The sequence below is a fragment of the Microcebus murinus genome, chromosome 3 (assembly GCF_040939455.1).
Source record: "Microcebus murinus isolate Inina chromosome 3, M.murinus_Inina_mat1.0, whole genome shotgun sequence".
In the NCBI taxonomy this organism is placed as follows: domain Eukaryota; kingdom Metazoa; phylum Chordata; class Mammalia; order Primates; family Cheirogaleidae; genus Microcebus; species Microcebus murinus.
The window spans coordinates 46,177,336-46,193,380 of NC_134106.1; positions in this window are offsets into that span (position 1 = coordinate 46,177,336).

Sequence of the window (16,045 nt, forward strand, 5' to 3'; positions counted from 1 at the left end):
TTTTGATATTTTGTTAATGTCTCCTTTTGCCATTAGAACAGCTCAGCATTTCTCCTTCTATTTTTGTAGTCTGCAGGTTGTGGTTTGGTCCTATTGTGGGATAGGTTTTTTCCTCTCTGGGTGACTGCTATTTTCATTATGTGCTTGAACTCCCTGGTGGATGGGGAATAAGATTACTCCCAACTTGCTCTCATGGTATCAGGGCCTTCAGTGAGGATAGAGGTATCAGCACTCAAGTAGCAGACTTCCCAGTGCTATCTGCTCTCCCTTGTAGTTTCATGTCATTGCAGCCAAGTATGCCGGGTTGGGATGTTTTCATGTGCCCAGTGACCAAAAGACCCTTTGCGGCCCACTTCAGTTCTGCAGCTCTCAGAGTTTAAGCCAGTTCATTGTAGATGGGCCGGCAGGTGGGGCTTTCTGGTCTAGAATTGACTGGACATGACAAGTAGGTGGATGGTAGGTTTGAGGGAGAAGCGGACATTGAAAATAACTGTTAGGTTTATAGATTGGGCTAGTGCGTGGCTGAGGCTGGTAATAACAAAGATAAGGAATAAGGAAGTAGGTTGGTTGGAAAAATAGAAAGTTCAGTTTTGGAGGTGAGTGTGCTGTGCCTTCAGATCATCGTTCAGGTGGAGATGCGCGAACAGGCCGTTGTGAATAAGGATCTGCAGCTCAGCGTCTGTCAAGCCTAGGAGGACTGCTGCTCAAAGGAAGGATCTCTGCCTTATGCCACTTGGAAAATTTTAGTGCTGAACACATTTGTCTCTCAAAAACTGCTGATGCTGTGGAATAAGCCAGTGTCTCAGAATTTTCTAGAGTAGAAGTCAAGGCAGTAGATTCCCAAACTCAGCAGCACAACTGTGTATCGCAATCGCAATCACAATTGCAATCGTGTATAGGAGGAAGATGGGAATTTCCCAAATGCAAAGCATTCTAGTCATGTCAGTTCACATACAGGGCAGTTATGTCATTCCCTTCAACCCCTTTCACTCAAATCAAGTTTAAATACAACACAATATATTAATATTATTTAAACTCTAATAGAGCTAGCCATCCTAATTTCCAGTAACATACATTTATTAAGCTTCTACTTTTGAGGTACTCAGTTTTGTCATTATATTGGGTTACCATTGAGGTGTTTGGTTGTGAAGGTTTAAGAGTGATTTTCTCTGAAAATCTCATTCCTTTACTTCACAAAAAGGGTGACTAAGTGGATATCTTGGTGTTTGTTAGTTTGTTAACAATTTTTTAAAAAATTGTCTTAAAAAATAACTTTACGGTAGATGCCCAACAATGCTATTGCAGGGTTGAATGGTATTTCTATTTCTAGCTGTTTGAGGTATCTCCAAATTATTTTCCACAAAGGTTGCACTAATTTGCAGTCCCACCAGCAGTGTAGGTGTGTTCCTGTCTACCCAAAAGAGCATAAGACATTCTATTATAAAGACAGCTGCACCCGAATGTTTATAGCAGCACAATTCACTATTGCACGGTCATAGAAACAACCCAAGTGCCCATCAATTCATGAGTGGATAATTAAAATATGGTATATGCTCACAATGGAATATTACTCAATCCTAAGAAATGACGGTGAGCTAGCACCGTTTATGCTATCCTGGATTAAGCTTAAGCCCTTATCCAAAGTGAGGCGACACAAGACATGGAAAATGGGCTCTACAACTACTCGCCATCAAATTGGTACTGACTGATTAAAACTATGGTTTTCAAATGGTGGCAATGCTCACCAGGGATTTGGGGGGTGGGGGAGGACCCAATCTTAGGGATGTAGCAAGCATTTTGGAGGGGAAGGTCATAACTCTAACCCTTCTTAGGGAGAGGCAAAGATATACAATGTAACCAAAATGTCAAAAAAAAAAACAACCAAAACTTTTTATCGGGTGGTGGGCGGGCAGGCGGGAGGGGGGAGGAGGAAAGGGGTGTATGCTTCCATAACGTGTGTGATGCACACCACCAGGGGATTGGACACATCGGGGGAGGGGTGGGGGGCAGGGGCAATATTTGTAACCCTAACAATATTTGTACCTCCATAATATGATGAAATAAAAGAAAAAATTAAAAAAAAAAAACAAAAAAAAAAAAGAAAGAGAAAAAGAAAAAAAAAACTAATTTTACGTGTGTCTTTATCATCAGCCTTCATTTTCAGATCAGGGTTCATAGACCTTGGGATGTCATATTCTCTGTAAAACTTCCTACCATCCCTCTGGTTAAAAGTGGGAGGAACTAAAATTCACATATGCAGAGGTGTTCGCAGGTTGGGTTACGGGCTCTTGATCGTAACCCGGGTCTGTGGAGCTGGAGAATGGGGCACACACACTGCGACTGTGAACTCTCCAGGTCATTAAAGAGGAACAGACGGATGCTCAAGGAATTAGCAATGTTGGCATTGGCTGAAAAGCTTTATTGAAATGTCCTGGGAGGGACTTTGAGAAATCCTTTTTGGGCCACCTTTCTTTGGCAGTTAAAGCAGTCCTGTCCTCATTGTGCATCTGAGGAGCTGCATCCTGGAGAGCTTCACAGAGAGCTTTGGTGAGTCGGCCAATGTTACCCAGCATAGAAAAGGCAGCGGAGGGTGAAAGGAACACGAGTGTCGGGACACTGTTCTCACCACCACCCCACTTTGCCACCCATAGATACCATTGTCAGTAAACGGAGAACATGGACTTCCTTAGCTTTCTCTATTTTGAAGCTCTTGGAGGATTGCAACATTTCAGAGGGACTTAATTTTTCAAACTTGTGGCCCCGTATCAAACCCAGCAAGAGAGACAACAGTGGACACTGGTTAAGAACTCAGCCACCAGAGTTAGACAATCCCAGGGCCAATGCCTGCTGTGCCACCTACCAGTTTTATGACTGTGGATAAGACACTTAATGTCTCTGACCCTCAGTTTCCTGTATCTGTAAAATGAGGAGAATGTATCTATTTGATTTTGCTATCAAGAGTAAATGTGTGACCCTCCTTATGAACCACACTCAGCATGGAGACAGATGTAGTGATGTCTAGAAACATCAGCTACTTTGGTTGTCATCAGCTCACCACACAAGAGTGGTGAAATGAAATGCTTAAGCACACTCATTTGACTTGTGGCTCACAGTATTGAACATGTTCACAGACATCTCAGGCCTTTTCCATCTGTGTTTTCTTTTCCACATCCCCAGCTGATGCTAACAATATACACAATGTGAAGAAAGCAAAACCCTCTTCCTTTGTCTTTTTACCTTCTACTTCTTTTACCTTCTCTGCCCCTCTTTGGAGATGCTCTGAGTTGGGAGGGCCTCACACTCACTGCTAGGTCTCTGGCTACCTAGGCTTCCACTCCTGGACTCTTTTCTTCCTTTTCAACCAAAGAAAATTTATCCTTAGGTGTCTTTTACCCAGAGTGTATAAAACCTTGTCTGCAGATTTTATCTAACCTCAGAAGTGTTTTCTTTGGCTGGCACATTGTTAAGAAAATTATTAGTTACTTAGTTTTGAAAATCAGGAAATTTCACATAAAAGCCAAGAAATGGTGGGTGTCATTGGGCCCACCTTTCCTAATGGAAGTCACTAGCTGAGTCACTAGCTGTCACCTTCAGACAGGTATATGATGCCCCAGTTGACCAGAGTCCCCACCCATCCCAAAAGCCTTATACCTGGTCTGCCATATTATTTGTATTCCTGTCTGGAGCATATAATCATTTACTTTTGTGACCCAATCAATTTAAGTCCCCAAAAGTAGTAATTGGTAAAGTGGCTTCATGTAACACATAACTTTCCCACATTCCCCATATATCAAACCTCAATGTGCATGAACTGCCTTTTTCATGCCGAATTGAGATGATGAACAAACATTTCAAGCTGATGCAAGTGGAACTGCCTGCCAATTTACAGTTGGGAATGTTACTATCTTTTCCTATATCAGTATTTGGGGGATTTATGAATCTGTATCTAACTTTTGCTTTTTCTGTTTAAAATGTCATAAAAATAAATGGAGATAAAAAAAGTGCTAACACTGATATAAGAGAGTTTGAAGTCATTCCGCGTAACACTTGTTAGTCTCATTCAGTGATTCTACAGGATTTAAACTGGAACTTTAAGGAGTATGTGCCACATATAGGAAAGATATCATCAAAGACCAGATCTATAAGAGGAGGTATATTTTTTAATATTTTAGCCATACAAGAATGGAAATGTCCTTTGAGCGTATCAGTCGATTGTTCCATTTTTCCATCTTCAAATTTGGTAGAAGTTTTCAGGAACATTGTATGCATATAATACGCACTGCCTGTGTTTTTGTTTGTTTGTTTTTCAGAGTACTGTTAGTGACACAAAGCCTCACCCAAAGGGAACAAATTTTATTGGTAGATTTCATTAGGGTCTGATGCAGGGCATCAGGGGAGATTTGGGGGGCATATTTATTGAGCACCTAGTAGGAACCAGGCCCTCTCGAATTTTCACAACAGCCCAGTGAAGTAGGTATTTGTCCCTGGTTAGTGGGGTGGCACAGTGTCCCAATCTGTGTAGGTCCATTTCCTGGCTCCTCCACTGACTTGCTCTGGGACTTTGGGCAGGTAACTTTTCTGAGCTTTAGTTTTATCATCCATAAGATGGGTTGTGGTGGGTATTACATGAAGTAATAAGTGTTAGCAATTCCTGACACCAAATAAACACTCAATAAATGTTGGCTGTTGTTTTTTAGAGTAAGGTCCTGAAATCCTTCCATTTTGGACAGCTGCCTACTCTTTCTCCAAGTGGCGATGGGTTCAGGCAGAGGTGGACACTTCCTGTGTGGGTGGCCCCTCCTCACTTCGCAGACGAACTATGGACATTGCTGGGAACTGGGGGTCAGCTTTTTGCCACTCTGGTTCCATCCTTCATCCCTCCCTTCCTTGCTCTGACTTTCTGCACAGCTTGACTTTCTGTCGACTGCTGCTTCCTTGCTTAAAATGAAATTAATTTCCCCCTCGGATGCCCTTCTCTACAGTAGCCTACACGTTATTTCCCCATAAAGTCCAAATGATTTCATTGAACTTCATAATGCCTGTGAAAGATGTGAATGATTGTCCTCAGTCTGGCCAGCAGTTTTAATTAGAGCGACTGTGTCGTGTGCTGTTAATTAAACGAGGAGTTATTTTTAGACATTCATTAGTTCATTAGTTCTCTGGAACACCTCTTCAGTCAGGTTTTGAAAATAACAGGTTAATTGAAGGTCTGGTTGGGAGCCATTAACTCTTTAACTTCTCCTTGTCCAGCAAAATCCCTCCCGGGGCATCCCTGTCGCTGGAGACCCGGAGCAAGGCAGTGTGGGCATGGCGCTGGGACGTGGCACTGCCTTTCTTCTGGCAGTGGGTTCTCTCCAGTGCTGCCTCCCAAAGACAGAGCTCTAGGCTGCGGAGGTTTGCTCCCAGTACTCTAACATTAGCTACTTTTGAGCTTCATGACAGAATCCAGCACTAAGAGCTACTGAGCCATTTGAAACGCTGTGTTGTGCTGTTGTCAGGGAATGAGTCACACTCCGGTTTGTGCTTTGGCAAATTTGTCCCCAGGGCTGTCTCTAATGTCTCATTTGTCGTTTAAAAACAATTTTATAAAATTTGAGGCAATATTATACCAAGTAAATATATGTATGTGATTGTGATAGGAACCATACATATTTTTAAATAGATGAATCTTTTAAAAAATATATCCTGTATGATTCCATTGTATATGCTGTATGATGACATTTATACAACTTTCTCAAAGTCACAAAATTATAGAGATAGAGACAAGATCAGTGATTGCTAGGTGTTGGGGACAGGGTATATCTATAGACTGGTAATTCTTTGTGGTGATGAATCAGTTCAGTATCTTGGTCATGTTGGTGGTTACATGAATGAATCTTTACATGTGACCAATTTAAAAAAATTATTATGGATACATCATAGTTGTACATCTTTATAGGGTATATGTTTTGTTTGATACAGGCATACAATGTAGATTATATAAATTAGGGTTATTGGCATATCCATCACCTTAGGCATTTATCATTTCTTTGTGTTAGGAACATTCCAATGCCATTCTTATAGTCATTTTAAAGTAAATCATAATTTATTCTTAATTATAGCCACTTTGCTGTGCTATCAAATATTGTTCATTCTATCTAACCATCTAACTACATTTCTGTACCCACTAACCATCCCCATTTTATTTCCTTCTCCTCGCTACCCTTCCCAGCCTCTGGTAACCATCATTCTACTCTCTGTACATGTGACCAGATTTCACAGAACTAAGCACACATGCTCACACAAGGAAAAAAACAAAAATAATACCAGTCAGATGTTTATGTGTCATAATATGTATTAGGTCAACTGTACATAAATACTGTATAACAAATAAAATAGAAAGTAAATAAAACATATATTACTAAGATTTAGAATAGACTTATTAGCCATAGGTGGAGAAGCAAATTAACAGAGTCATTTAATCAAGTTATATTTACAGCTGATGCCAGTTGCATTAGGTTCACTGAAGTCTTCTGTTTTATTATAGTTTTAAGTGCCTATTAATGGATAATAATGCTTCTGAATTCCCCACAAGTACGTTATGATTTCAGTACCTTGCATTTTGCTTTAGGCTTAGTCAATAATTTCATGTGGCTTTGCCTATGATCAAGGCATAAAAATCTTAGGTTAACAAAGGGTTATTATTTTGCATTAGGATGTAACAGAGCTTTAATGCATGAGTTTATAAATTTTCATTCCTGTTGTGAACATTAGCTTCTGTGTGGTCAGTCATCAATAATGTGGAATTTATGGGAAATATCTCTTTTTTCTCTTTCCCTTATCACCATCATCCCCCTTCAATATGACTATTGACTGATTGATTTTTAGGAGAGTGGCAGTAGCTGAGAAGACCATCTTCTTTCCGTTTTTGACTCTTGATTTTCTTAGTAACAGTAACTCCTTATATACACTCAGTCTTGACAGATTGTGAGGGGCTTAAGGTTATCCTGTGGGATTTCCCCCGTTCTCTGTATATTATTCCCCTTTCAGTGCTCCTTCATTCCAAATTCCCAGTGCTTTCATGGTACTGGGGTCCTATTTTTCATAGTAGAAAGTGATCTAATAAATAGCACGACAACATGTTAAATCATCTTATGGGTAATTCTTAAATGAGATTGCCAGAAAAAATAAAAGCAATCTATAGCAGTAATTTATTTAAGTGATTCTTATATTTGAAATACCAGCAATTAAATATGTCTAGGAAAATCTAAATAATGACCCATTGGCATTGGAAGGAAATTGGAGCAACGCCTAATCTAAAGAAATGAATTTCTAAAATATAGTAAAAATTCAGTCACTATGGTACCTGGGAAGGAAAGAGAATTTTTTTTTTTTGTGGGGGTGGGAGGTGGGGTTGTATATAGTTAGCTTTTTTCATACACTAACAATTGCCTAAATCAAGCAAGAAGCTTTTCTTACCTTTATATGTTCAATACTATTGAAATTTTAAAATTTATAAAATAGAATTTGGGAAATCTGTTTGCAAATCTTAGTATCCCTATTAGATTTTAAATTCTCTGAGAGTAGGCGCCATGCCTTTTACAAATTTATGTCTCAGGATGTAGTAGATATTTTTATACCTCTATTTAATATAATTAATATATTTGATGCTAGATGTTTAATAAAGATTAGTAGATTTAGTGAGTATATTGATATTTAAAAACATTTAGACACAAACACACTATTGTATGGGTGAGAGTGATCACCAACTGCTACATTCATATTCTCAGATCTCTGATTCTCCTTTAAAAATACTACATTCAGCAACAATATAGTACTAATTACATTTTTTGCCTTGATACTCTTTAAGACATTACTTGGGATATTAATGTTTAATTTATGTACATTCATAAAAATTCTATTATATGTCCATTTCTCAAATATGCTACCTTGCTTGAGAATATCTGTGCTTTGGAGAAATGCCAGCCTCTTTTATAATGGGCATCCATAGTGATTGTTCAAAGAGAAAAACAACCTAACTTTTCCACAAAAATAACAGATGGCCAATATACAATCCATATCATTATCACTAATGTTTTTGCTACATTTCTGAGTTTTTATTTCTGAATTTCATTCCCAGGAGTAGAAAAACAATTCTATATTAATTTGCTCTAAAAATAGTCCTAAACTCTGAATTCTAAAACTATAGAAGAAATGGGTTTTAATTTTTTTTTTAATCCATGTTACAAAACAGGGTCAGCAAACTTTTTCTGTAAGGGGCCAGACAGTAATTATTTTTGGCTTGGCTGACGAAACAGTTGGTTTTTGTTATAACTACTCAACCCTGTTCTTGTAGGAAAAGCAGCAATACACAATATGGAGACAAATGGGCACTATTGGATTTAGCCTGCAGTTCTTAGTTTTATTCCTGTTAGAGACATAATTAAGCTAGTTGTTATGGAGGAGATTCACCTGGAAGCACTAGTGCGGTCTCGAAATGTTGGCAGTAACGAAAGTTTAGGAGGAGATTAATAAGAAACCCACGGAGTATACAGTGACTGGTGCACAGAGTTGGCACTAGCTTCAAACAGAAAAACCAGGTCCTCTGGTGCCCAAGTAAAAGGAGAATAATTCATTCTTAACCCTGTTTTGGTGATATCAGTTGGTAAACGTCCATTGGCCCTCTCCCAAGGTGATGTGTGTATAGCAGATGGTTAAGAACCAGCACAAAAGCAAAGGCTGAGAAGTTTGTTTCTGAGTGGTTACTCACTGCCACCTCCTTGATACCAAGATGACAGCATGGGCGCTCAATTTCCGTGTTAGAGAAAGGGGAAAAAAATAGCAATCCATTATTCTTCCATTTAGACCAATCTAAATTGATTGTTCTCATCTTCAATTTACCCTGCCACATGTCTCTCTTAAACCATAACTTCAGGAGTAAAAGTATTTATATATTTTTGCTGAGTTCAAGGATTTAATGTGCTGAGCAACATATCATTCAAGGAGCTTACCTACGATTTTCTGATTGATAATGGAAATGTTAATGTATTGTTAGCTCTCTTATTTTTAGCCTAAAATGAGCTAATAACTAGAATCATTATGTTGTGCCTATAAAGTGCTCAGGCAAAAAGGAAGGTGCAGAAGTTGAGCTCTATTTGTCAAGTTAATTATAATATTGGAAAAACGAATTAGATGGAAGGAAAAATCCAATTTCATACCCTTTTGCTGGTAAAAGGGGCAAAGGAATATCCAATTTCAACTCTTGTAATGCTATTCTGAGGATAAGTTTATTGTAGAAAGTTTTAGCCATTAATCCATGTCCTGTAATTATTAGTTCAGCATTTACTACTGTGGGACCCAACATTTCACTGAATGAAACACACTGTTTCTCTGGCATTGTTGTCAGTCTCTCTGCCCTGATGCCCTCAGTTGCCATGGCATTCCATAGAGGAGTCACCCACTCCCCCTGAGCCTGCTAGCTCTGTGCTCTCTGCAAGGTACAGGCTCCTAATGAATCTGAACGGGAGTGAGAGGGAAGATGGAAAGGAATGTGGGGTGGTGCCCAGGAAGAGTCCTGTTGCTTCTCAACCCACTGAGTGGGTCAGTGACATACAATCTTAATGGATGGATATTGCCCCCCTGTGGGGGGTGGGGGTACAAAGATCAGTGTTTGAGGGACGAATAAATCAGGCATGACAGTGGCTTCCGGCCCTTCAAAGCGTCACAGTACATGAACAGATAGACAGTGTATTTGTGGCATTAGAATGTCAAGGGGAGCACTTAGGGAAAAAGTCTAAAAAGACTCTGGGTGGGGTGATAATTTCAAAAAGGCTTAGGAACACTGCTCTCTGGTGCTCTGAAGGGGGACTTTTTTGCCTGTTTTCTCAACCATTCCTAAGCACCTTATTTGGTCAAGTGAACGACAGACACCTATTTGCTGGTGGATCGTGTCTGAGACGCGGGTGCCCCACGCTTGCCTCCCCCAGCCTGGAGGGCCTGGGTGACTCGGGCTCTCTTCTCCACCAAAGCTAAACACTAGTTGCAGTGTTCTGAGCTACCTCCTGGAATGGCGCGCATTTATTTACAAGGAGAAACTCTGAAAGACTTGACAATTCTGGGAGCATTTTCATGCTGACCAGTTTTGCCATCTTTAGAGGAAAGGATTAGCATTTTTGTTTTCTATCAGAATAATTTAAATTTAAACTCTTCGTAAATGTCAAAATTCCAAATAAGATCCCTCCTTCTCTAATATGTGGAATTGGGAGGGGATAGAGAAGAACAAAACACACCAGCTATTCCTTGGTCCCACACTCTTGCTAAAGATGATTAGTTTAAGTGAAAACAGTGCCTTGAAAGAGCGAGGCAGTTTCCTTTGCTTCGTCATCCCCAGCTCTCCCTTTCTGGGGGAAGACGCCACCGTGCAGGGACCACTGAAGGTCCAATTAACAGAGTCTCCGTCTGACATGTTCACACTTGGAAACCTGTTTGGAGACAGGCTACATGGCAGTTACCGAAAGGATGTTCTCACCTCTGGGATGAGCTCTGTCAGTCAGAAACTCATTTTTAAAAATCACCCTCTCAACAATGGGTGAAATTTGGGAAAGATACTAGAATCTAATGATCCCTTCTCTTTGCCATATATTTTCTCAGAGTGAATCCTTCTACGGAATGAAAAAAGATTAATTGAAGGTCAAGCAGATATTTATCAGTGCCAGGCACTGCTCTCAGCACTGCCAAGGAGTAAAAAGCAGTCTGGGTATGAAGAAGAAGCCAATGAAAGATAAGAAAGTATAAGCCCAATGGCAGGAAAAAGCAGAGTGTGAGCGTGTCATGAGAAAGGCACAAGAAAGTACTGTGGGTGATCAAAGAAAAGCAGAACACATCTGACTGGAAAAAGCAGCAGAGGCTTCCTGGAAGAGGTGATATGTGGAATAAGCCTGTAAACAAGCACAGGATTTGAAGGCAGGTTCAAACTGAAGATAGGAGTTGAAGCATATTCCAGAGGGAGGAAAGGATGTGAGCAGAAGCTTGGCCCTGGGAAAGCACCAGGTGTATACAGGGAACAAGCAGCTGCTTCTTGGACTAGGCAGTAACAGGTGATGTTTGAGGGAGCAGTTTCCCTCAATGGAGGGCAAACGGCACCTGTGAGAGTGGAGGGAGGAGGAGGGGAGCTGGCAGAGGCTGTAAGGTCAAATGGCTCTTTAGAAGGCCTGAAATGGAGTTCAAGGCCAGAGCGGCTCACTCTGCAGAGATCCCTATTTATACGCATCTGAATTTTGAAGGTGTGTGTGAGCTGACCCTCTTGGTTGCAGGCCAGACATCTTGGTGTCCATGTGAGAGGTGCAGCACTGGAGGGGCCCAAAGGAGAGCCTTAGAGGAAGGGCTCCTTTCTCTGTCATGCCTCAGAATTTGGTGGGTCTCTGCTGAATCCAAGAGGAAGTCCTAGAGGAAATGTGTGACTCAGGTTGGATGGGCCCCAGAACACCAGCCTGCAGTCCTCTGGTTTTGCTAGAAAAGCAAGATACTAAAGTATAAGCCCAATTGCAGTGTCCATACTCATCCCCTGGTTTTATGGGGTGATAGAATCAAGTCCTCACCTCCCTGGGATTCCTTTTCTTGGTCTGGTGCATGGCACTATTACCTTCCCTATGTACGCAAGATCCAATTAGGATCTAAAATAATCTTTATCTGTGAAAGCACTTTGAAAATGTTTATTTTTGGTGCTGGTATAAGATAGTAGTTTGATTCATAAATTATAGATAGTTATTCTTATATAAGTTCTTTGCTCCATTGGTCTAAAATATAGAATCTGAGTCTCTAGGGGTTATTTGAAGCTCATAGATTCATAGAACATAATCACTGAAAGGACCTTTAGTATCATCCAAATCTCCTCCCTACTAAAAGGCAGCACATCATAGTAGTCAAGTGTGTAGATGCTGGAAATAGATTGAGTGAGTCCAAATCCCATCTCTGCTACTTACTAGTTACATGAATTTGAACAAGACTATTTTAACCTCTCTGTGCCTCAGTTGCCTCATCTATAAGGTAGGGATGAAAAAATGCTCTCTATCTCATAGAGTTGTGAGCATCAGGTGGCTTTATTTGTGCAGAGTCCTGAGAACAGCACATGTACATAATAAGTGTCACACACACTATTATAGTGAGTTCCACTGACTTGTTTTTCAAGTGAGGAAACTGAGGTCTGGAGAGGTGAACTGACTTTCCCAAGGCACATATTTGCTCAGTGGCAGGGCCAGGAGTAGAACATATTTACTGAGCCAGTGTCTTTCTGCTTCCTCCCTGTGGGTCCTCTGTTGATCAGAGTCAGCATGATTTGCTTTTGGTGAAAATTTTAAAATGAAAAAAAGATTCCAAAATCTTTCAGGTGTTTTCAATGGGGGAAAAATCATGGATCTTCAGGGAGAAGGAAGAGCCTTTCAGAAACACTCATGTAAAATCTGTTCTCTGATGTGCACATGGGCCATGGAAGATAAAGCATTTGGTCTTTCTCTGCTAACATGTCTCAAGGAGACTTCATAGATTCTAGCTTGGAACAAATGTAGAAGTTTCCAGATCACAGCCAGATAAAAAGCACTAAGTAAAATAATAATACTATTTGTAGTAGTCATTCATTGAATATATCTTGGAACAGTGCTAGGAACTTTATATATCTTTATTTTTAAGCCTCATAACAATTTTGGAGCGTGGGTGAATTATCTTCATTTAAAAATGAAAAAACAAAACAAAACAAAACTGAGGCTCAAAGAGATATTAGTTTGGTCCAAATTACCTAATAAGGAAATTGCTGAGCTGGAATTTTAAAGTCTGTGCTATCAGTTCATAATATGGGTTTTACACAAAGAATAGCTGCCATTTACCCAGGTCATGCTATGTTCCAGTCACTGTACCTAAACCCTTTATATGCTTTATATTACTCAAATCTTTTAATAACGCTATAAGTATGTATATATGTAGATGTATATGTATACATATATATATATGCATATCTTATTGTTCAACTTTGCAGGAAAGGAAATTGAGGCTAAATTATTTGTCTGGAGTCACAGGTAATAAAAGACAGAGTTGAGACCTGAGCCTGGTCTCCTGTTCCTAGGGCCCACGCACTTTACCACTAGACTAAGCTGCCACCCAACGGTGCAAGCTTCCTGCGAAAGGGATTATACCACCTATATGTCTTGGCAATTTCCCAATTTCCTAGCTCATCTAAGATTGGATAAGAGAAAGGACCCTCTAAGGATTGGTGGTGAGGATCTAGAATTTGTGGAAAGGGGTTCTCTGGATACAGAGGATGGTGAAGGACAAAAATATTTTCCTGCCTCAGCAGCAGGAAATTGGAGATGCCTGGCAGTTCAATAAAAGTAGCAAAGGTGCTATTCTTAAGGGCCCAGATAACGTGTTCATCTCTCCCTTGGGGTGGGTGTGGAGGGTCTGCTCTCAGTCCTTGATGTTCCTCTCATCAAGGCAATTGATCAGACAAAGATGGAGAGGTTCAGAGGCATGGCTCCCTCTGGCTAAGGCTGCAGAGTGGGCCAGGTGGCCCTTTTCAGATGGTTCTTGCCCCTCCCCCCAGAAGGGGCTCAGGCCCACTTCCATGTGTCTCTTTGGAGATGAACTGTCAGTAAACCCATCATATCCAGGGAGCTGAAGGATTTTTTGCCTGGTGGTAGAACAAGGACAAAAGCATTCTGGCTGGTGTCTGGCTCCATGTTTGGAACCCTAACAATCATTCTTTTGAATTTTTAGATTGAAATCACGAACTGAAATATGAAAGTGGCTCTTCAAATGAGTGGGGCAAAGGGTTCTACACATTCAGTCTCAAAAGATGCCACTCCCCTCTCTCAATTATTTTAGAGGCTAACTTTCTTTGAGTACAGAGAAGCAAAGAGAGGAAATGCATTATAATCTAATTTACTCTTCATCAGTTTAGAGGGACAAGGATACAGCTGGTGTTTGAAGGGGAAAAAATAGAGCTCCTGAAGGAGCCAGGAAAGCTCCATTTTCTTCTCAGCCTTAAAGAACACACCCTCAGGAAAATGACTGAAGCCTGAGAAATTATGAATATCAAATTAATTGAATAGGAAAACCAGCAAACAGCTGCAATTTTCTGCCAGGTTTTCTGCCAGGGGATTTTTGTTTTCCCTATTATTTAAGGGATAGGAAATCTTTTTATGCATTGAGTTTTCCAAATTGATTCTAAGGGTATATTATGCTAATATATAGTAGCTTTACAAAATATAAAGACATTGGCTTTCTATTCTGAATTTTAGGCATGGGAGTTGCATCATGATTGTGATACATATTTGTTCTGATGAAAGAAAAGACGATTGAACATTAGAAGCTGAAGGTCATCCATACAGTTGTCCCAATAGCAATCTGTGTACCTTTAACCCTGAGGAAGAAAAGTAATTACCCTTTGGCTTCTGGTGACCTCAACTAACCTTTGTTGAAGGGCCAGAGAAAATAAAGGCTGACCATCAGCCTGCCCTGCCTGCCCTGGGCTTAACCTGCTGTGTGAATGAAGAACAACCCAACAATAGGATGAGAGGATGTTGCCATGGAAATAGCCCTAGACGAAGGAGCAGAAATCAGAAATTTATCACAATTAATTGTTTTATTAAGAACCTCCCATCTTTTGGATTATTCCCTGGGGGTGGGGAGGGAAGATGTGTTCTCATTTAGATCTTAGGAGAGAAAATTCTGCTTGAATAAATGAAGCAGCACATATAGGAAAACCATTTTAAGTTGTGGCTAGAATTGAACAGCTTTGCAAGAGGCAAAAGGATCTATATCTCCTCATAATCTATAAAGATGCAAATGCAAACAGCCAGGAGATGAGGGCCAAAGAACCTCATTCTACCAGGGGAACCAGATGAGGTGTGGGTTTGGGCATCCATCTTTTTAATATTATCAGTAGACTGTTGCCTGTTCTTTTATGCCTTGGCAAGGTCTGGAAAGTATAGGTAATATTATCTTAACAGTATGTCAATGAACAGAAATGCATTGCCACATTTTGTTCTCCTTATGTAGCCTTTCTGTTAAATAGAATCCAAGTTCTGTGTGTTTTTAAAGTGGACTTGTATAGATTAGAAAACAGAAACTTGCCATCCAATTATGTTTAGATTAATTTAGACTAATCCAAGACACTCTGGCTGCTATAGACTAATTGCAGAAAAAGAAATAGAGGGAACAAAAATAGTTCTTTTATGGAAGACTGCAAGTTATCTCTTAGGTATAAGCAGACTTATTTAGAAGTGATAATATTTAAATTTTTAACATTAGAGTGTTTTCATTTTGATTCACAATGCAAAGATGAAATTAGGCTTTTGAAAAATAAAATGTGGATTTTTTTTATCAGTTACTTCATTTATTTTTATTAAATGGATTAATAAGGAAAAAAATGGATATCAACTTTTTAATTTTGGGCTGTTAGACTAGCAATATGAAACATTTGTTGTATTTCCTAAATAGTGAGCTACTTATGTTAATCAGTTTTTAAAATAATTTGAGGTGCCAAAACAAAGCAGGCAGTTAAGCTCAGATATTGATTTTCTCTTCAGTGAGTTATTTCATCAGTGAAATTTTAACCACCGACGAAGGAGAGTGAACCATAGCAGGTGTCCACTGAAGACCCTTGCTTACATGAGAAGATTTGATTTTTTGTCACAGTGTAAGATGCCAACATGAGTTTAATCTATGAATTTTAACACCAGATGTTTATAGGAAATTAATCTCATATTGGGGAGCATCATCAACCTTAGTTAGAACTTGGAAAGTTACATTTAATAGAAATAAACTTTTTAAACAAAGAGACATGTGTTGAGACTCTGTTAGCTTACAGTGCAGTCTGGTTTTGGGGCTTCTTATTTACCCATCTCCTACCTGCAGTGAGTTTGTTACTCATTCTGTGTGTTTCTCCTACTGTTAGGGCCAGGATTCTGTTTGCTAATACCCCAGGTACCTATAGTTGTAAGGCCTATTTCAAATCATGTAATAGACTTGGCTAGACTCATTAAACACTCTCTGTGGCCTTTGGCAGGCTTTTATG